Source organism: Chiloscyllium punctatum, chromosome 17 (assembly GCF_047496795.1).
Source record: "Chiloscyllium punctatum isolate Juve2018m chromosome 17, sChiPun1.3, whole genome shotgun sequence".
Taxonomy (NCBI): Eukaryota; Metazoa; Chordata; class Chondrichthyes; order Orectolobiformes; family Hemiscylliidae; genus Chiloscyllium; species Chiloscyllium punctatum.
In genome coordinates this window covers 7861376-7883271 of record NC_092755.1, presented here as the reverse complement: position 1 = coordinate 7883271, position 21896 = coordinate 7861376, and the positions used below count along the sequence as shown (strand labels likewise).

Genomic DNA, 21896 nt, shown 5'->3' with positions numbered 1-21896 from the left:
AGACTAGAAAGGATTGAAGTTAGTTACGCACAGGTGTTATCAATTCTAGAAGGAGTGAAAGTAGACAAGTTCCCAGGCCGAATGGGGTTTTTCCGTGGATTCTCTGGGAAGCTAGGGAGGAGATAGCAGAGCCTTTGGCTTTGATATTTGAGTCATAATTGTCGATGGGTTTAGTACCCGAGGACTGGAGGATTGCAAATGTTGTGCCCTTGTTCAAGAAGGGCAGCAGAGATGACCCAGGTAATTATAGACCAGTGAGCCTTATTTCCATTGTAGGAAAGATTTTGGAAAGGATTATAAGAGATAACAGTTAGAATCATCTAACAAGCAACAATTTGATTTCAGATAGTCAACATGGTTTCGTCAAGGGCAGGTCGTGTCTCACAAACCTCATTGAGTTTTTTGAGAAGGTGACCAAGCATTTAGATTAGACTAGGGCAGTTGACGTGGTATACATGGACTTCAGTAAAGCCTTTGATAAGGTTCCACGTGGTAGGCTGATGGAGAAAATGCAGAGGCATGGAGTTGAGGGTGATTTAGCAGTTTGGATTAGAAACTGGCTTTCTGAAAGAAGGCAGCGAGTGGTGGTTGATGGAAAATATTCAGTCTGGAGCCCAGTTACTTGTGGTGTTCCACAAGGATCTGTTTTGGGACCACTGCTGTTTGTCATTTTTATAAATGACTTAGACGCAGGCATAGGTGGATGGATTAGTAAATTTGCAGATGACACTAAAGTCTGTGGAGTAGTAAACAGTTTGGAAGAATGTTACAGGTTGCAGGGGGATTTAGATAAACTGCAGAATTGGGCTGAGAGGTGCAAGTGGAGTTCAATGCAGCTAAATGTGAGGTGATGCACTTTGAGAAGAATAACAGGAACTGTACTGGGTCAATGGAAAGATTCTTGGTAGTGTGGGTGTGCAGAGGGATGTTGGAGTCCATGTACATAGATCCCTGAAAGTTGCCACCAAGGTGGATAGTGATGTTAAGGCGGCATACGGCATGTTAGGTTTAATTGGGAGAGGGATTGAGTTCTGGAACCGCAATATCATGCTGCAACTATACAAAATGCTGGTGTGGCCACAGTTTTAATATTGTGTACAGTTCTGGTCGCCCCATTACAAAAAGGATGTGGAAGCATTGGAAAAGGTGCAGAGGAGATTTATCAGGATCATGCCTGGTGTGGAGGGAAGTTCTTATGAGGAACGGCTGAGAGACTTGGATCTGTTCTCATTGGAAAGAAGGCGGCTAAGGGGGGGATTTGATAGAGACATACAAGATGATCAGAGGATTAGATATGGTAGACAGTGATAGTCTTTTTCTTAGGATATTGACGACAGCTTGCACAAGAGGGCACAATTACAAATTGAGGGGTGATAGATTTAAGACAGATGTCAGAGGCAAACTCTTTACACAGAGAGTGTGGTAAGTGTGTGGAATGCCCTACCAGCTAAGGTAATCAACTCAGCCACATTAGGGAGTTTTAAACAATCCTTAGATAAGCTCATGGATGATTTTGGGGTAGTGCAGGGGGACGAGTTGAGAAAATTCCACAGGTCGGCGCAATATTGAGGGCCGAAGGGCCTGTTCTGCACTGATATGCCTTTGTCTAATTCCTATTAAATATACTGTCTCTGTGGGTAAGGCAGAGATTTGTGAAGAAGAGTCTCTCCAAGTAGACACTCAGCTACTTTAGAGACACTTTGAAACTCTCGCCGGCTGTCCGATAATAAATCTACTGCTGTTGTGCAGAAAACTTGCATCGTCTGGATTTGAGGAACAAAATCGGCATCAACAATGAAGGATATGAGTGATTTTCAGACTGTGATGTACAGACTTACTGGAGTGGTTCACTGATGAAGAAAATGCAGTCACTGGATTGATTTGAAGAAATTGCGATTTTCTTTGAAGTGAAGAAGTTGGATATATTTTTGATAGAGCTGTATAAGATTATAACAGACCTAGACATAGCAGACAAAAATATCTGCATTCGATAGGTGATGGCACAAGAGTTAAGGTCAGATGTAAGGTTTTGAGACAGCGGGAGATGAGCAAGTGTTTCTGCTGACTGTATTGGCTGGAAATATGCAGAACATGTTGCCTATTATGGTGGTGCAAGGAGAGAAGATCAATGATTGATAAAAACAATTAGATCAGTTCTGAGGGAAATAAACTTGCAGAGTTTGGGGTACGTAGGGGGAATGAGAATATTGGATTCTGCTACAGAGAGCCAGCTTGGATTTGATGGGCCTCTTTCTGTGCTATAATGCATTTTATTTGGACTTGCTTAACTTGCTCTGGTCACCGATTAAGTTGTCATTTCGGTAAATCTGCTCAGTGTTCCTACTCAGACTGATACAGGCTGTCCCTCCACAGCAGGAGATAACGTTTACTGTTTTATACTGGGTTCTTTGGTGGGGGTGGGGGGGCAGGCGAATGGTGTGTGTAACAGTCTGCCAGCATTCATCTGAAATGGCAAAACACCAGTGCAGCCACACTAGGGATCGACTCTGGAAATGTGGGGAATGCCAGAAGGGAATTCGTTACCCATCCCACCTGGAAACTGGCCAAACCAGTCAGACTGGAGAGCTGTTCACCTGCTGTGTGTTGGGGGGGGGGGGGGGGGGGGGGGGAGATGGGATTCACTCAGGCATCCATCCTGCTGAGACACCAGTCAATTTACTGATAGCCACAGTTGAAGGATTTTTTTTCTCTTTTTCACGCCAAGTAACGAACAATGATTTTGGCAGCTCATAAAGTTGTGCACATAGAGATCTTAGCTTTGGAAATGTTCACAACATTGTTGAACATGCACAGATTCACACTGGGTACAGATTTTTATTTTCCTTTATTCATTCACAGGATGAGGGTGTCGCTGGCCCGGCAGCATTTACTGCCCATCCCTAATTGCCCAGAGGGCAGGTAAGAGTCAACCACATTGCTGTGGGTCTGAGGTCACAATGTAGGCCAGACCAGGTAAGGATGGCAGCTTCCTTCCTGAAAGGGCATTACTGAAACAGATGGGTTTTTCTGACAATCGATTAATGGTCATCATTAGACTCTGAATTCATACGTTTTTTTTATTGAATTCAAATCCCCATCTGCTGCAGCAGGCTTTGAACCCAGGTCTCCAGAACACTATCTGGGGTTTTAGAGTAACTGTCTCACGACAATACCACTCAGCCAATACTTCCCCACATCGCTGTCCAACTGCACAGAGTGAACAGTGATTGTCTGGTTCATCAGAACTGGGTAATCACACATACGTTTGCTCAATGATTGCAGGAGTTGGATGTTGATTGGCTGTTGACATCCATCTCCGAACCATGTATTCTGGGGTTTGTTTCTGATGATGATTAGAAGCATCATCAGTCTTGTTATCTTTTGGGGATAAAACCAGTTTCAATTAGCTTTCTGTTAAATCCATGGCAATCAATTCTATCTCACAACTCTCAGTTTTTGCAGAAGAACTCTCCTTCTCCCCAATTTCCTCCGCCCTCACCTCCAACAGTACAATAATCTCAGAGTCTCTTTATGATTATGAGTGAGACAATCTGATCAGCTGCTTCTTTCCCTACTCCTATGTCAAGTTGGATCTTAAACTCCCCTTACTGCAGTTGTGATCCTGCATCATTGTACAGTGTTGCGCATATTTCATGTCTTGGCGTATCAGTGTTCATGAAACTGCATATAGTATATGGGGCCAACAGTGTAAGAGTTTAGCTCTTTCCTTCCAACAGCAGCAGTCGAATTGTACTCCAACAAAACTTACAGAATCACGGCCAAGCATATCCCCCAACTTACCTCTTACTATCAAACCAGACTATCAATCCTCATTCAACTGAGAGAATTCAGGAGGGCATGTCAGTAACATCAGCATGAATACCTAAAAATGAGGTGTTAACCTGATGAAGTTCCCAAAGAGGACTACTTGTATGCCTAACAGCATAAGCAGCAAGTGATAGACAGAGTGAAGCAATCCAGGAAACAACAGAACAGATCTAAGATCTGCAGTCCGGCCACATCCAGTTGTGAATGAAGTCAGAGCACAGCTGGAGTTCTGAGGACAGTTCTCTTCAAGATATTAACCAACAAGAATGTCAGACTGGATTAATTATCATAAAACTCAAGTCCGTTTGATGTTCATATATTTACAATCAGTGTTCAATTCACCAAATATAGCTGAATGTAAAGATAATCTTCAAGTGACTGTAACAGTGGAGACATCTGAATACTTGATCAGCAACTTAAAGCCTGTTGTGTTTAGATAGTAATAATTTTAAAGAGATTTTAAAAAGTAAGGTGACTTGAGTATAATGGAAGAAGTTGACTGGTGGGTAGCTGATAATCTTGTTTTAATCTGAAGTTAATTTAGGATTAGTGAACAAATAAACACATGGTAGGGTATCCCAGCCCCATGGAGTGCACATCCAGTTCCACGTGGGAAAACCAGGACACTTCTTGTGTGAGTGACAACCACAAGAACACAGAGGTGACATGGGAAATGTCAGGAACACTCGTTTGACTGCGGTTAAAGTACTGCACACATTTCTGATCCCTTTATTCCAGGGTTGATGTGATCACACCAGAGAGGATACAGAGGAGATTGATCAGAATGTTTCTACAATTGGGAAATTTCTGCTCTGAAGAAAGGTTGGATAGGCTGTGGATGATTTCCAAGGAGGATGAGCTGAGATTTAATTGAAGTGATAAAATGCTGAGGAATCCAGATCGAGTGGATAGGAAGGAGCTATTCATTAACTGAGAGGTCAGAAACTGGAGGTTTTAGATTGAAACTAATTCCCAGAAAGAAGGGGAGGGGAGAATTCATTTCACTCAGAGATGGTGGGGAGCAGGAACTCATTGATGGGGTGGCAGAGGCAGTAACCAGCAACACATTAGAATAAAAGGACATGGATGTAACTGAGATGCTGGAACATGCAGGGATGCGGACTAAAGTCTGCAGAATGGGATCATTGTGATTGATTTAACATTTCTCCAGAATATTAAAGTCCAGTCCAATTTGAGAATTTATGAACATCATCCGACCTGAATTCCAAATGTCAGAATAAATTTATCAGAAAGTTACAGCACAAATCGAGGCCACTTGACCTATCCTGCTGTAATAGAATGACCCAGGCTTTACAGTGTTCTGTACTCACCAATGAGAGCAACAATTTCAGACTGTGTACTCTGCCCTCTATGTTGTTATAATCTGTTTTTTCAATGTATTTCTTTGACCTTGTTTCCTGGTTTCTTTCCCAGCCCTAACTCCATTCCCCATGGCCTTGAGGGACTACCATTTCTGCAATTTAATCTCTCCTGCCTTCCCCCGTGTGACAGACTGTCTTTTTGTCCTTGTCTCACCCCCACCTTGCTCACAACCTGTTACATTTCTGATGGTTCCCAGATCTCTGTGACTTCACTGCGCACCCTGGGTCAGGGGCACGAGTTTTGAATTCTCTTCATGAGATAATTGGAAATTTGTCTGGCTGCAATTTCCCCCAGATTTTATTTTAAAAAAAAATGTATGATTTGCGTCAGACTCAAGTATTTGTGAGCCTTCATCCACAATCCTGAGCACTTAGACATAATATGGGACCCTCCCACAGATATGCCAGTTTGATGGATTGGCCGTGCTAACATGGCCTGTAGTGTGTAGGTAAGGTGTGTTGGGTTAGCCATGCTAAACGTGGGGTTATGGAGGTAGGGTGGGACAGCAGGTCATTGCAGACTCGATGGACCGAATAGTCTCTTTGTGCACCTAAGGGATTCTGTAATTCTAACTAGTTGTGATTGTTGTCACATTTTCCTAAGTCCAGATTCATTCAACTCAGGTACACATGCTGCCTTTTGTGTTTCTGTGTGTGCCCGTAGTGTTAGGTAAGGGGTAAATGTAGGGGTATGGGTAGGTTGCGCTTCGGCGGGTTGGTGTGGACTTGTCCACAGTCTCCATGATTGTGCAGACTCAGTGGATCAGCCATGGGAAATGCAGTGTTACAAGGATGGGGTGCTCCAGGTGGGATACTCTTTGGATGGTTGGTGGGGTTTGATGGGCCACACCTCTCCTGCCACACTGTTGGGATTCTATTCTATGATTGAGGTTAAAGGCTATTCTATGATTGAGGATAAAGCAGGGTGTCCTCGGAGAGGCGGTAATAACTGGAAAGCTGAATCCAAAAATCACCACCTTCACCAAAGGAGATTCTTGGAAAATGACAGATAGTCAGGTGGATTAGCATTCCAATCTTAGATCGTGAGGAAGCGTGAAGGAGATAATGATTTTGCAATTTTAAACTGAGGGGAGACAGTGATTTATGGTTTTAGATTGCGTCGTACATTCGCAGTGTCCAGAGTATGCTGTTGTAAATATCCATCCTGTACTTTATTACAAAGCCAAGGTCACTGACCATGAAAACCAAAACACCAGGAAACATTGTCTACCCTCGTAATCTGATAAAAGAATTCTGATAAGTCTGGTTGACCTTAGAACAAAGATGGAAAGTTGGAAGATTAAATCCAATCCAAAGATCCAGTGCTTAAACAAAAGGAGACTACAATAGCATGAGGCAGGAGTTGGCTAATGTAGACTTGAAACAAAGACTTTTTGGTGGGAAAGTTGACGGACAGTGCGGGAATATCAAAGAAATTTTTTGAAGTGCTCAGCAAAAGTATATATCAGGGAAAAGGAAGGACTGTAGGAAAAGGAATAATCTGCCGTGGGTGGCTCAGGAAATAAGGGAGTCTATCAAACTGAAATAGAATGCATACAAATTGGCGAAGACCAAGGAGATTAGAAAAACTTTAAAGATCAACAGAAAGCGAGATGGGATTGGGGGAGAAAACTGATTAATAGCTATCCCCAGGGCTGGAATAACAGTTTATACTGCTAGAGGGGAACATATTGTTTGGGGAACATATGGCCTCTAATTGTTGAAGCACTTAACTGTTACCATAGAGATAATCCTGAGCAAGTTAAAAAATCACAGCACACTCCAAAATCTTGTACTTCCAAATAATCCTGTTGGACTATAACCTGGTGATGTGTGGTTTTTAAACTTTGTCCACCCCAGCACCGGCTCCTCCATATCAGAATCCTGATAGATACCCCACTGAAACTGAAGTGCCTGTCACATACTTGAGGGAGCCACGGGGGCGTGGGGTGGGGTGTGTGGTTTAACTACAAAGTGCTGAACTGAATTAGACTTTCTAACTAGCATTGCCATGGAGATAATACTGAGAGACAGTCTCTATTCAAAGTTCCAAACCATAAAGGTATAAGAGTGGGAGCGGCACATCGGACAGGCGGGGAGTTACCTGATGCTTCCTGGAGGTGTTTTGTATGTACACTATCCATGTAACTGCCATGTCTCATCAATAAAGACTCAAAGAAGACCTCTCAGAGTTCTGTGCCGATTTATTCCTATTCTGCAGGGTTCAGGAATATGAGCACACAGCAGTCAGTCTTCACAGTGGAGGATACGAAGAGTATGGCAGTAATTGATAAGGAGACTAAGGAAGGTGAGGACCTAGATAATAACCATTATCGTGAAAGAGTTAGAGGTGGGCAAGTTAATGGAGATAAAGGTAGACAAGTCTCATTGCCCTGATGGAATACATCCCAGGATACCAACAGAGTTAGTAGGAGAAATAGCAAATGCACTTAGAGTCATAGAGTCTGACAGCAGAGACAGGCCTTTTGGCCCAAACTGGCCCATGCCGACCAGAATGTCCATCCACGCTAACCCCATTTCCCTGCACTTGGCCCATTTGCTTCTGACCCTTTCCGATCCATGTATTTGTCCAAATGTCTTTTACCTGTTGTGAGTGTTCCTGCCTGAACCACTTCCACTGGCAGCTCCTTCTATATACATACCACCCTCTGTGTAAAACAGTTGCCCCTCAGCTTCCCTTTTATTCTTTCTCCTCTAACCTTAAACTGATCCAATCAAGCCGTCCAATCCTCGAGTTCCTGGGAAAAAGACTGAGTGCATTCACCTTATCCATGCCTCTCATGGTCTTATACACTTCTAGAAAAGAACCCCCTCAGTTTCCTCTGCTCTAAACATAAAATCCTCACTTGTCCAACCTCTCCCTATAACTCAGACCCCTGAGACCTGGCAACATCCTTGTAAATTGTTCTGCACTTTTTACGGTTTAATAACTGAAACCTACATTACATTCCTCATATTCCCAGTGTTTCTCCGCGGGGCTGGAACCGACGGGACAATGCCAATGGATTACAATCCATGATCGAGAATGAACCCCTTTACAACAATCCCGTTTTCATAGTGTTCCCCATGGTGCAGGTATCCTTGTGTCTTTCTGGTTGCCTGGTTAATTAAAGACTTGTCCTTCTACAAAGCAAAGTTGTGGCTTAATTGTTCCTGGGAAATGTGCCATGATTTTTCAGACTTTCAAAAACAAATGAAATCTCTCTCCACACTCACCACGCTGACACGGACTTGGCTGTGTCTCAGTACTTTTGCAGTCACATTGAGATTTGAAATATTTGCCCACGGACAGAATACACACCTTTCCTTCCAGATGAAAAGGCCAATGATATTCAGATCGGCACGGATCAAGTAACCATCAGATCTGAACATGAAATTCAATTTGAATTTCTCATCCGCAAATCCACCCTTTCAGTACCATACAACAGAGCACATAAGTTACCACTGTTAATACAGGATGGAAATTCATAAGACAATTGCAGTATTAAACTGTAGTTTCCTTGTTCCACCAAATCGTTAAACCTAAGTCTCACAATTTCTCTCTTCTGTGAACTGAAATCCAAACCAATCTCCCCACACCTTTCCTCCACACCCAGTTCTCACACACTCTCTTCGAATTCAGTTTCCTAGCTCCTGATGAGAACCATCCTGCATACACTGCTTCCTGCACACTCTGGCCAAGACCCATCTGACTAAAATGAGCCAAATTAGAATTCTAATTGCAGGCCCATCCTTGTCCCTTTCCATAACAACCCTGAATATTCACAGGAGAGTTCTGATAACTTTCTGAAAAACGCTGCCCCACTGATAGTCTGATCACATGTCAGGGTAGCAAGAGAAGGGCCATTCCCCTGGGTCCTGCTCCCAGAGGGATGAAGCTGCTAATGAGAGATTAATCCTTCACACCCACAGCCTCCTTCCCAGGCACTGACCTATACTGCACATAGTCCCACAATTGGCCAGCACTGCGCCCGTGCACTGGTCCCCCCTCCTACAGCACGTGCTCCCGATCATACAGGAGTCCGGGTGATTGACAGCAGTTGCTGCCCAATATATCAGGATCCCTACAGTATGGAAACAGGCCCTTCGGCCAAACAAGTCCGTACTGACCCTCCAAACAGTAACTTACACAGACCCATTCCCCCTAACTAATGTAACTAATACATTGGCAATTTAGAATGGCCAATTCACCTGCCCTGCACATCTTTGGACTGTGGGAGGAAACCAGAGCACCCGGAGGAAACCCGCTCAGACACGGGGAGAATGTGCAAACTCCACACAGACAGTTGCCCGTGGCTGGAATCGAACCCGGGTACCTGGTGCTGTGAGGCAGCAATGCGAACCATGGAGCCGTCTCTATCGACGGGAGGGGGCAGGGCTGGAGGACAGGGACAATGGGATTGTGAATAGTGAATGAATGTGGAGAACACTGGGGGATGGACAGGTCAGTGAGGGACAGGATCAGTGCAGCAGCAGGAGGGGGGTCCTGGACAAACTGAGTAATGGGAGAGTTTGACAGGAGAGAAACTACAGGAAGGTTCTGTTTGGAGGCTCAGGCAGGGACAGCTGGGAGACAGTATGGCCTGGTGGCTTGGGCAGGTTTACTAATCAGCCTCTTCAAAGATGCTGTTACTCAACTCTGAGCCTGATCCTCCTCGTCCAGAGGTAAGGACACTTACACTATTTCCTGGTGGGCAAGGGATACAGGGACTGCCTTTCAAAAGGAACTCACCTGTGTTGGTGACATTAACAAGACTCAATACAGAGTCACTGACAAGATGCTGGTGTACTTGAACTTCATCCAGAATATTAACACCTATAACTGGGCAACGCAGACCCCAATGTACAGAGTTAAATCCTGGATACTAATAACAGCTTTGTGCTTGGGAAATCATATCTCATGAATTTGATTCAGTTTTTTTGAAGAAGTAACAAAGAGGATCGCTGAGGTCAGAGCATGGACATGATCTACATGGACATCAGTAACGTGTTTGACAAGGTTCCTCATGGGAGACTGGTCAGCAAGGTTAGATCGCATGGAGTTCAGAACTGGCTCGAAGGTAGAAAGCAGAGGGTGCTTTTCAGGCTGGAGGCCTGTGACCAGTGGAGTCTCACAAGGATCGGTGCTGGATCCACTACTTTTCGTCATTTATATCCATGATTTGGATGTGAACATAAGAGGTATTGTAAGTAAGTTTGCAGATGACCCCAAAATGGGAGGTGTAGTAGACAGTGAAAAAGATTACCTCAGAGTACAAGAGGATCTGGATCAGATGGGTGAATGGGCTGAGGAGTTCACTTTAGAAAAATGCGAGCTGCTGCATTTTGGAAAAGCAAACTTTAGCAGGACTTAGACAGTTAATAGTAAGTTCCTGGGGAGTGCAGGTTCATAGTTCCTTGACAGTAGAGTAGCAAGTAGATAGGATAGTGAAGGCCACAGTTGGTCTGCTCGTCTTTACTGGTCAGAGCATTGAGTATAGGGGTTGGGAGGTCATATTGCGGCTGTACAGGATATTGCAAAAGTTGCCGAATCAATATTCCATAGAATTCTGCTCTCCTTCCGATCAGATGGATGTTCTTAAACTTTAAAAGGGGGGGCGGGGAGGGGGAACAGGCCGATTGGGAGGGGGGAGGGGGTGATGAGACAGGCCGGTGGGGAAAGGCCGACACAGGGAGGGGGGACAACAGGCCGACACAGGGAGGGGGGAACAACAGGCCGACACAGGGAGGGGGGACAACAGGCCGACACAGGGAGGGGGGACAACAGGCCGACACAGGGAGGGGGACAGGCCAACTGGGGGGTGGTGGGGGGGGGAAACAGGCCAACAGAGGGGGGGTACAGACAGAGTGGGGGGAGACAGGGGGAGCAGACAGAGCAGGGGGAGACGGGGGGAGAGCAGACAGAGCAGGGGGAGACAGGGGGAACAGAGAGGGAAGATGGAGAGTTATTTTATAGATCTAAAACTCAATTCTGTTCCAGTTTTCTCCTCCTCACCTTAATTCCTTCTAAAGGGCTCAGAATAACTGCATAGTTCTTGGAAAGTAGAGTTTCAAGGAGATCAGGTCCTGAACATGGCATTTGGGACACTAACACTGAATGGAATGTGCTGATCGATAAATGGACTCTGGTTCGATTCCACTGTCTGTGTGGTGTTTACACATTCTCCCTGTGTGTCTGCGTGGGCTTTCTCTAGGTGGCCTTAATTTCCTCCCACAAATCCAAAGACATGCAGGTTAGCTGGATGAGCTTTGGGTAATGGTAGGTTACAGAGTTAGGGTGGAATGCTGTTCCGATGGTTGGTATGGTCTCATGGACCGTAAGGCCTGCTTCCACACTGTAGGGATTCTGTCACTGAGTATAGGGATTAGGAGTCACGTTGTGGCTGAGTAGGGCATTGGTGAGGCCAGTTTTAGAATACTGTATTCAATTGTGGTCTCCCTGATTTCAGAAAGATGTTACCAGAATAGGACTCAACCTCTTAATGACAAGTTCCTGGGAAGTGTTGACAGACAACCAGACCGTGCAGTGTGGGTTGATAGTTCCTTGAAAGTGTGGTTGAAGGTAGACAGGTCGGTGAAGGTGGTGTGCGGTATGCTCGCTGTTATTGGGCAGTGCATTGAGTATAGGAGTTGGGCGATCATGTTTCGGTTGTACTTTTGGAATCCCCAGACTTCTTTCAATTCCAGTCTCCCTGTTCCAGGAAAGATGTTGGGAAACTTGGAAGAGTTCAGAAAAGTTTTTCCAGGGTGTTGCCAGTATTGGAACATTTGAACCATAGGGAGCGGCTGAATAGGCTGAGGCTATTTCCCTGCAGCACTGGACACTTTAGGTGGCTTTATCGAACTTTATAAAATTATGAGGAGCAATGATAGGGTGACGAGTCATGGTTTCTTTTTTTCTCAGGGTAGGGGAGACCAAACAAATGTGAATCTTTTTTCCAAGGTGGAAATGACAAATTCTAGAAGAGAGATGACAAGTTTAAAGGATATGAAAACTGAACCAACTGAAGATGCTGTAAACCAGGAAGAGAAACAGAAGTTTCTGGAAAAGCTCAGCAGGTCTAGCAGCATCTGTGAAAATAAATTAGAGTTAATGTATCTGAGGAAGGGTGACCAGACCCAAAACTTGAACTGATTTTTCTTCACAGATGCTGCATGACCTACTGAGCATTTCCAACAATATCCGTGCAAGTTTAAAGGGAGTTGTTTGGAGTATATACCTGAGAGGAACTTTATAAAGTGCGAGTGAGACCACATCTGGAGTAATGACAGAAGGTTTGGTCCCTTTATTTAAGGAAATACATCATTCCATCAGAGGCATTTCACAAAAGATTAACTGGGATGAACCCTGGTTTGCAGGGATTATCTTTTAAGAAAAGGCTGAAGAAGTTGGGACTCTTCTCACTGGATTTGGGAAGAATGAGAGGGGATCTCATTGTAAAATGTAGGATTCTTAAGGAGTTTGACAGGGTAAACAATGGGAGGATGCTTCCCAACATGAGGGAGTCTGGAACCAGATTCTGGGTCAGTCACGGAATCACGGGTTCTGTTTTGGATTCGTCAAGTTTAAGGCAACAACCGACACTCGTCAGGGGTTTCAGTAGCAATGGAGCTGGGGTGAGGTGGAGACAAGCAACATTTTATGAGATTGTAATTCCTGGTGTTTGTGATTGTGTAGATGTCTGATCAGAAGTTCACCTTGGGGTCAGATATGACAGCAATATTGTAAAGAGTGTGGTTCTGTCTCAGACAGTTCCCAGGGAGAGGGAGGGGCTCAGCAGTCAGGGAAAGTAATTTGTAATAGCAACTGAAGGCAATGGGTTTAACCATTGCAACGTTCCGTTGCAGGAAATTGCAGCCAATTGCATAGTGGGAGTGTGATGAGCAGTTTGATAACTGAGTATTGGAGAGGGATGATGGGGAGGGAGAGCTGGGCATCGTCAGTGTACATGTGAAACCTAACACGGTGCTTTTGGACAATGTCACCTCCTGGCAGTATGTAGGTGAGAAACAGGAGGGACCAAGGAGAGATCCTTAAGGGACACCAAATACAAGGAATTCAGAAAGGAAAGGGAGAGTCAGGATGGAGTAGGTTTTTCCAACAACAGTGGGGTCAAATATTAGTTTGTAGCAGAATGGGAGAGAAGGACATAACCAGAAAAGACAGACAGGTAGAACAAGGAACAATATCTGTGAATTGGGGAGGGGGAGTGATGAGGAGGAGGAGCAGCCCAACTCCAAAAGCACTATTCCTACATCAGTGACATCACCCAACTCCACCCTAGTCTCAGCTCATTTACTGAAACACTCGTCAATCCCTGTGTTATCTCCAGACTTCATTACCCAAACACACTCCTGGCCAGCCTCCCACATTCAACTTCCATGCAATCTCAAGAGGATCTAAAACCCTACTGCCCAAGTGCTCACTTGTACCAAAACTTGTTGATTCATCAAAAGGCTCCTATTAACAAGCAACAATTTAAAATTCTCACCCTTGATGTAATTCCTGGCTGTGAACATCCCTGTCTCCCTGCACCACACAACCTGTGAAACCCCGACAACTCATTTTCTTTCAGACTCCCAACGATGAGTTTATTCATTGCTTCACTGGTCTGGCTGTTTCTCCAGTTGCCAAGGCAACACGGTCTGGAATTCCCACCCTAACCCCCTCAGACCTGCTTTCCTCCTTTAAGGTATTCCTGAAAACCTGCTTATTTGGCAATTCCTTTGATCACCTGACCTAATATCCCCATCTTTGGCCTTATGTCAGAAGTTCTCAATAGTATTTCTGTGGAATTATAAACATGATTAAAAAAAAACAAACTGTTGTTGATTTGCACACACATTGTCAACTCTTCACTGTCGCTGAGTGAATAATCTATAACAGCTCTTACCCAAACACATTGTGGGAACACCTTCACCACACGAACTGCAGCTTTACAAGGAAGTCAAACATCACCTTCTCTATAGGCAATGGGGCTTTGGCACTGATCACTGGTATCTGTGGAGGGAGAAACACACAGTTGATATTTCAGGGAGTGCAAAATGCATTATATGGAGGGAAAATGGTGCAGAATTTGGGATTTTCAAATTTGTGTTTTACAATGTGCACTAAGTTCTGTAAAACCTCTCATTCCATAGCATGAAATTTTCCTTCTCTTCCTGGTCAATATGTCTTTCCTTTCCCCTGCCCTTCACCTTCACACATTTCCAATGCCTTGGTCACAACAAAACTGTGCTGCCAGTGAAGTTTATCACATGTTTGAGTATTGTCCCGCCCCTCATTCACTCCGATTGGTTGAAGGACCAACTAGCACCTCTCGCCCCGTTCCCCAACTCTTATTGGTCCTGCGCTGACATCAATAATCCGAGTGGATCAGTGGTGCTGGAAGAGCACAGCAGTTCAGGCAGCATCCAACGAGCAGCGAAATCGACGTTTCGGGCAAAAGCCCTTCCGAGGCCCATTGTGGGCTGGAGCATGCTCAGTGCTTCCTGCTTTTGCTGTTCATCAGGTCTCAGAGGGAGAGAGAGGGCTCATCACTGTTTCTCCTGATGTCAGACAATAACAACAACTACCTGCATTGTATGGAGCCTTTCACATTGACAGATCTCCTAACTTGCTTCACGAATGATGGAAACGTTGATTAAAGAGAACGACTTTTAGATACATCTTTAAGGCGGACAGAGGGGTTTAGGGAAGATATTCCAAAGGTTTGTGTCCTCGGCAGCTCCAATCGTGGAGTGATATAGGTGGGCAACAGCTTACAATGGAGACAGTTAGTGGCTAACCATCAGTTAACAACCTCATGTCGTAGCCCCCTATCCCACACACCAGGCCTCGTTCTCACAGCCTGTCATTACACACTACCTATGGTTAGCCACTAACAGTCTCCATTAACAGCTAAAGACCCTCCCCCAGCCAGATCGTTAACCACTCCTTTACCCAACCATTCTTCTCACTCTATCCCCACCTATCTTCTTTTATCTTTCCCCCACACTAACTTCTGCACATAAACTGACTTTTTTTCCCTCAGTAATATCTGTTCTGTGGAAGGGACACTGGGTCTGAAACGTTAACTCTGATTTCTCTTCACAGATACTGCCAGACCTGCTGAGCTTTTGGAGAACCTCCTGGTTGTTGTTTCTGATTTACATCTTCCGCAGCTCTTTTGGTTTTAATTTACCGGGAGTTTGTAATTCAGGTCCAACAGCCTCTGTCCCAGTCTCTGCTGTATCTCCCACCCAGTGACACTGCACCTGCACTGCTCATGGACATGTGTTGTCTTGCTGGCCACACCCCTCATTCAATCCCATTGGCTGCAGGACCACACAGACTCTCCTCCCATTGGTCTGGAGCTGCCGTCAATCAGCCGGGCCCCATTGTGATGAGAGTGGAGGGCTAATCCCTCTCTCTGCCCTGGGATGAGCTTCATCATTCACAGTGAATGGGGCAGTATCACATAGCACAGGGCCTGGGGGCTATTCAGCCCATTGGGGCTGTACTCTCTCCCTCTGGAGATGCTGCAAATCTGTCCCAAGTCCCCTCCCATGTGCCCACAGCCCCCCAAAATCTTTCCTTAGAAAGTAAAATTCTAAGTCTGTTTCAGAATACCTGCTGAATCTGTGTCGTTCAGACTGTTACAGATGCTCAGAACTTACTGAATAAAACAGTGTTCACATTTTCACCTTGTATTATTTGCCAATTACTTGAAAATAGTTACTAAAAATTGTGACAGTGTGAACAATCCTCTCTCTCTCTGCAAATTCAAGACCTTGGAACCAAATCTGCACCAGATCTAAATCACTGCTTCACCTTCTCATCTCCAAGGATAATTATCTGTGCTGCAGCTAGCTCTCCGCAAAATAGAGGAATGCATCTTAATTTATTATGATCAAAGAAACAGACCTTCGGTCCAATTCGTCCATGCCAACAAGGAATCCTAAACTAATGGATTCCCATTTACCAGCTATTGGCCTGTATCCATCAAAACCCTTCCTATTCATGTACCCAATTGGAAGCCTTTTAGATGTTGTGATTTTATCAGCCTCCAATTTTGGTGTCTTCTGTAAACCTACTGACCGTACCTCACATATTCACATCCAAGTCATTTATTTAAGGGCCCAATACCCATCCTTGCAGCACATTGCTGCTCACAGGCCTCCAGTCTGCAAAGTAACCCTCCATCACCCTCTGTCTCCTACCTTCAATGTAGTTTTGTAATGGCTTGCTCTCCCTGCATTCCATGTTATCTAACCCTGCTAACCAGTCTGCTTTGTGGAACCTTGTTGAATGTCCATATAAACAACATTTACCGCCTGGCTTAATCAATTTTCTTTGTCACTTCAAAACACTCACACAAGTTAGTGAGACACAATTGTGCACGTACAAAGCCACATTGACTCTCCCTGATCATTCCTTACCTTTCCAAATAGATGGATATCCTGTCCCTCAGAATCCTTTCCAACAACTTGCCTGCCACTGACTTCAGGCTCACTGTTCTCTAGTTCTATGGCCCCTCCTTACCACATTTGAAAATAATGGCACCTCACCTGTCACTATCAATGATACAAATACCACAAGAGAGGCCCAACAATCATTTCCCTAGATTTCCAGAAAGTTCCAGCATACACCTGATCAGGTTCCAGGGCTTTATCCACCTTGATGCGATTTAAGACATCCAGTACCACCTCCTCTGTAACATGGACACTTTTCAAGTTATCACTGTTTATTTCTCCAATCTCTCGAGCTTCCATATACTTCTCCAGTAAAAATGAAGTGAAATATTTGCATACCTTTCTCCCCCGCTGTGGTTCCATAGACAGCCTTGTTGACCTTTAAGGGGTCCTATTCTCTGGTCCAGTTAATCTTTTGTCTGTGATATATTTGTTTAACCTCTTATATATTCCAGGACATCCCAGAAAGGCCTACTTCAAGGACCGTAATTTTCCTCTGACTTGATCAACAATGCCCTCCAACACATACCCTCCACTTCCCGCACCTCCGCCTTTACCCCACCCCTCCAGCCACAATCAAGAATATAACCCTGCGGTCTTCACCTTCCACCCCACTAATCTCCAGATACAGCGCATTAACCTCTGTTATTTCTGCTACCTAAAGTCAGACTCCACCACTAGAGACATATTTCCCTCTCCAACCCCTATCTGCGTCCCGCAGAGACCATTCCCTCTGCACCTCCCTTGTTCGGTCCACACCCTCCCACCAACCCACGCTCCACACCCTTGACCCTCCCTTACCGCCATGGGAGATGTAAAACATGCGGCCACACCTCCCTCTGACCTCTGTCCAAGACCCCAAAAGGATCTTTTCACATCAGGCAGAGATTTGCCTGCACATCCCAAAACCTCATATACTGCATCTAGACACTATGGGAAATTTAACATGGTTCATCCAACTAATCTACACATCTTTGGACTGTGGGAGCAAACTGAAACACCCGAAGGAAACCCTTACAGACACTGGGGAGAATGTGCCAACTTGAACACAGACAGTCGCCTGAGGCTGGAATCAATCCCAGGTCCCTGGTGCTGAGGAAGCAGCGCTAACCACTGAGCCACAATACTGTGGGATCTTTGGTGCTGATGCGCTGCCCCACTGATACCTCAGTCACTCACCCTGCCTCATTTTCTAAGAGGCAGCGATGACAGAGTGAAATTATCACTAGATAGTTAATCCAGAGACCCAGATAACGTTCTGGGGACCCGGGTTTGAATCCCATCATGGCAGATTTTGGAACCTGAATTCAATAATATCTGGAAAAAATAATCTAGTAACAATAAGGAATCCATTGTCAATTGTTGGAAAAACCAATGTGGTTCACTCACGACCTTTAGGGAAGGAAAATGCCATCCTTACCTGGTCTGGTCTGCATGTGACTCCAGACCTATAGCAACGTGGTTCACTCTTAACTGCTCTCTGGGTAAACACAGAAATAAGTGCTGGCTGAGCCAGTGACAGCCTCATCCTGTAAATGAATAAAGAACACAGGTCAGGTTTTGTTTCTTCTCTAGTAGGTACATCCTGCAAACTGAATTTGAAATGTTCTCGTACACACTGAACAAATACCTTTCCATCCAAGCCCTTAACACTACAGCATTCAGAGGCCATTGGTAAAGTTAGCATTGGTAAAGTTAAAACCCCTCACAGGAATATCTTCCCGAAGCCCAGCCATAATGTTATCCCTAATCAAAAACACCTCTCTCCCTGCTCTGTTGGCCCCTTTCTATCCTTGCTATAGCATCTATACCTTGGAACATTAAGCTGCCAGTCCTCTCCATCCGAATGATGCCCCTGTAATTGCTGTAATATCCCAGTGCCATGTTCAAAACCATACCCTGAGCCCACCTGCCTGACCTGTCAGGTCTCTTGCACTGAAATAAATGCAGTGCAACTGGTCCGTCGCACCTCATTCTGTGACTTGCTCTTGCCTGTCTTGACAGTCTGACTGGTGAACAGTACCAGCCTCAGACTCACCTCTTTTCTCACTATCTCTTTAGGATTACCCCGACTCCCTCACTGGTTTAATGCCTCCCGAGTGGCACTAGCAAACCTCCCTGCTCGTCAGCACCCCATGCCTTTCCCCTTCCTATGCCATTGGTACCAATGTACAATGTCCTCCCACTGGTTATTTTCCCTTTTGAGAATATTCTGCTCCCTCTGTGAGACATCCTTGACACTGGCACCAGGGCAGCACCACCCCATTCTGATGTCTCACTGTCAGCTGCAGAAATAGCAGACTGTGTCCCTGACTAGAGAGTCCCCTATCACCATCGATCGTGTGGAACTGGATATACCTCACATTATGTTAGAAGCCAGTCTCAGTACCAGTAACTTGGCTGTCAGTGCTACTTTCCCCTGAAAGTCTATTACCACCTACATTTTCCAAAACAGTATACTTGTCTGAGATGGGGATAGCCACAGGAGACTCCTGCAGTACCGACCTACCCCTCCTAGCTTTCCTGGAGGTAACCCATCTACCTGACTGTATCTGCAGTATCCTGCATTCCTGAGACTGCCACCTATCACACCCCCCGGCTCCTGTCAATTCCTCACTGCCTTTAATCACTCCTCCACCAATCCATGTGTTCCAATAGGATTTGCAATCACACTTGCTGCAGACATAATCAGAGGTTCATTGAAACTCTCCCTAATCTCCCACATCCGACAGGAACAGCACACCACTCTACAACAGGCCATCTCTCCGCCTTAACAATCTACAGACCAAGACAAAGGCACAGTCTTACTGCTGGAAAAATACTGCCCGAGAATAACTTAATGCTTACGTTTCATATCTTAAACATTTAATCAAGAGACTGTAAGACATTAAAAAGAAATCCTCATCTTACTCACTATTGTAGATTTAATAAAATAAAACCGACTAAGATTGATATTTGAAGAGACTGAAACTCACTGAGCTGATCACCGGCTCGGAGTACTTCCAAGAGTGAGGTCTCTCTGAGGACAGCTGTGAAACGTCACTGTTTCTCTTCTCTGCCCACTCCATTTCCAGAGAGGTTTTTAACTTCACAGCAAGTCAGCTCAGAGAGGTCACTGCTTGTTTTTATTTACTGGAGGTTGCCTTTGCTGCCCAGACCAGTATTTATTGGCCACCTTTACTTGTCTTGGAGAAAGTGGTGGTTAACCACCTCCCTGAAATGCTGCAGTCCATGTACACCACAGTGATGTTTGGACAACAATCCCCCTCTGGCCCCACAACTCTCCCTGTCTCTGTAATCCCCCTCCGGCTTCAGAAATTACATGACCGTGGCATAAGATTTTTATTTGGATTCATTTTTGTTTAATAAGCCCTCCCCAAAAAAAGTCAAATATTTTGCCCCCAAACAAATTTCTGTTGATTGACCTTTTGGAGAGGCTGACACATGGACGTTGCAGTATTTTATCTCATATTGTACACGTAGAATGATGGAACTTTCTTTTAAACATTGCTAAAAAGGGAGGCAATGGCTTAATGGTATTCCTGCCAGATGAGTGACATGTGCAATGTTCCGAGGATTAGGGATAGAATCCCAACATGGCTGATGGCAGCATCGGAATTCAATACAATCTAGAATGGAAAGGAGAATGATGACCATGAAACTATCGTCAATTGTTAGAAAACCCATCTGGTTCACTAATGTCCTGTAGAGAAGGAAACGGTCATCCTCACCTAGTCTGGCCTACATGTGACTCCAGACCCACAGCAATGTGGTTAACTCTCAACTGCCCTCAGGTAAAGTACTTTAAAAACTGTTAACAAATACTCCGCAGGTATCACTTAAAAACTGGCTGTTCCCATTGGGACTGTGAATTTCTGAATGGCCTGAACTAAAACGGAGTTTCAGCTTCACCTTCTCCCTGTCTCACCTCACTCTGTTTACACCCAACTCCAAACACACTCATTGAGCCAAGCAGCCCTCACAGTGCAGCCCTGTCATTTTCATTGTCTGCTCATACCTACACTGCCCTCACCCTCCTGGACTGTTCCAATGAATCTCAATGGGAGCTCAGGGACAGCACCTCATCTTTCAATTCAGCCCTTTGTAACCCCAGAGTCAACATGGACCTCAGCAGTTTCTGAATGAACAGACAGTTGTCAGAAGCTGGAACATTCCACCTGAAAAGGTAATGGAATTTGAGTCCAAAAGGACTTTTAATGGGAAGTTTGCAGGTAATTGAAAATATGAAGTTTACAGGTTAACATCATGAAGTGGGTGATTTGGTCTGAATCTGAGAGTTCTTACAAAGAGAATTTGGATAAATCTGTGCTCCCTCTCAGGCCAATACCTCCTTCCTCAGCTGCAGGGCCCAGAACAGAGCACACACCCAAAGGATGATCCAACCATGAACTTGTACATCTTTCTGCTCAACAAAAATATTGGAGATATTTTCTCACAAACAGAACAGACAAACCTTTCTCCTTCCACAGTTAAATGCCAATGATATTCAGATCCTGATGACTCCATTGACTGTAAAAACTTGCTTTTGAGATCCCAGGCTCAATTATTCTGATTTAATATCCTATGAAATGAATTCACAAAACAAAACTCTCAGTCAGTGCAGGAAGAATATAAAGACATACTTTTTTCTTGGTATGTGTTTGATGTGTAAATGCCTCTCTTCAAGTTGCATGTCCCCCCCCCCCCCCAAATCCTAGGAAGGGGACATGCACATGCGCCTCACTGTACCTTACCCCCAATAAAGATGGCGGCCATATCCCAGGACCTTTCACCGCCTGAGGGCCGCAGACATTTTCCCATCTGCTGCAAACGCTGGATTAAGAGTTTCTAATTCAGATTTACGAACCACACAGAGTGTAATTAAAACTTCCCAGTCTAAAGTGACTCATTATCTCCCTGTCTCTGAGGCCACTCTCCCCTTCCCTGTTTGCGTCTCCCACATTCACCGACGACCGAGTCACGTGGCACTGCATCGGCTGAATTACTGGTGACGTGTCATCCCACTGGCCACGCCCCTCATTCACTCCCATTGTTTGGATGACCAGCTGGTTCCACTTGGTCCACCAGTCCCACCACCTTTTCCTATTGGTCTGAAGCTGCCATCAATCACTGGACCCCATTGTGAGGTCAGTGGTGGGATCCTCCCCCTGTCTGAATCAAACCTGGACGGTGTATGGATGGTGTCAATCA

General features: G+C 45.0%; 1 long non-coding RNA gene across 3 annotated transcripts in view; it reads right to left on the bottom strand.

Annotated features, from left to right (window-relative positions):
- LOC140487731 (uncharacterized) overlaps positions 1-21288 on the bottom strand; it is a 39067-nt gene extending 17779 nt beyond the window's left edge. Inside the window, exons 1-3 of one of the 3 annotated variants that reach the window (XR_011962910.1) lie at positions 21160-21288; positions 18106-18214; positions 14126-14232 (exon numbers count right to left, since the gene is read on the bottom strand). This is a non-coding gene — a long non-coding RNA (uncharacterized lncRNA). Of the gene's footprint in view, positions 1-14125; positions 14233-15339; positions 15473-18105; positions 18215-21159 lie in introns of those variants that run through there. The other 2 variants (XR_011962911.1, XR_011962909.1) reach the window with 2 other exon arrangements.
- Positions 21289-21896: the final 608 nt, after the last annotated feature.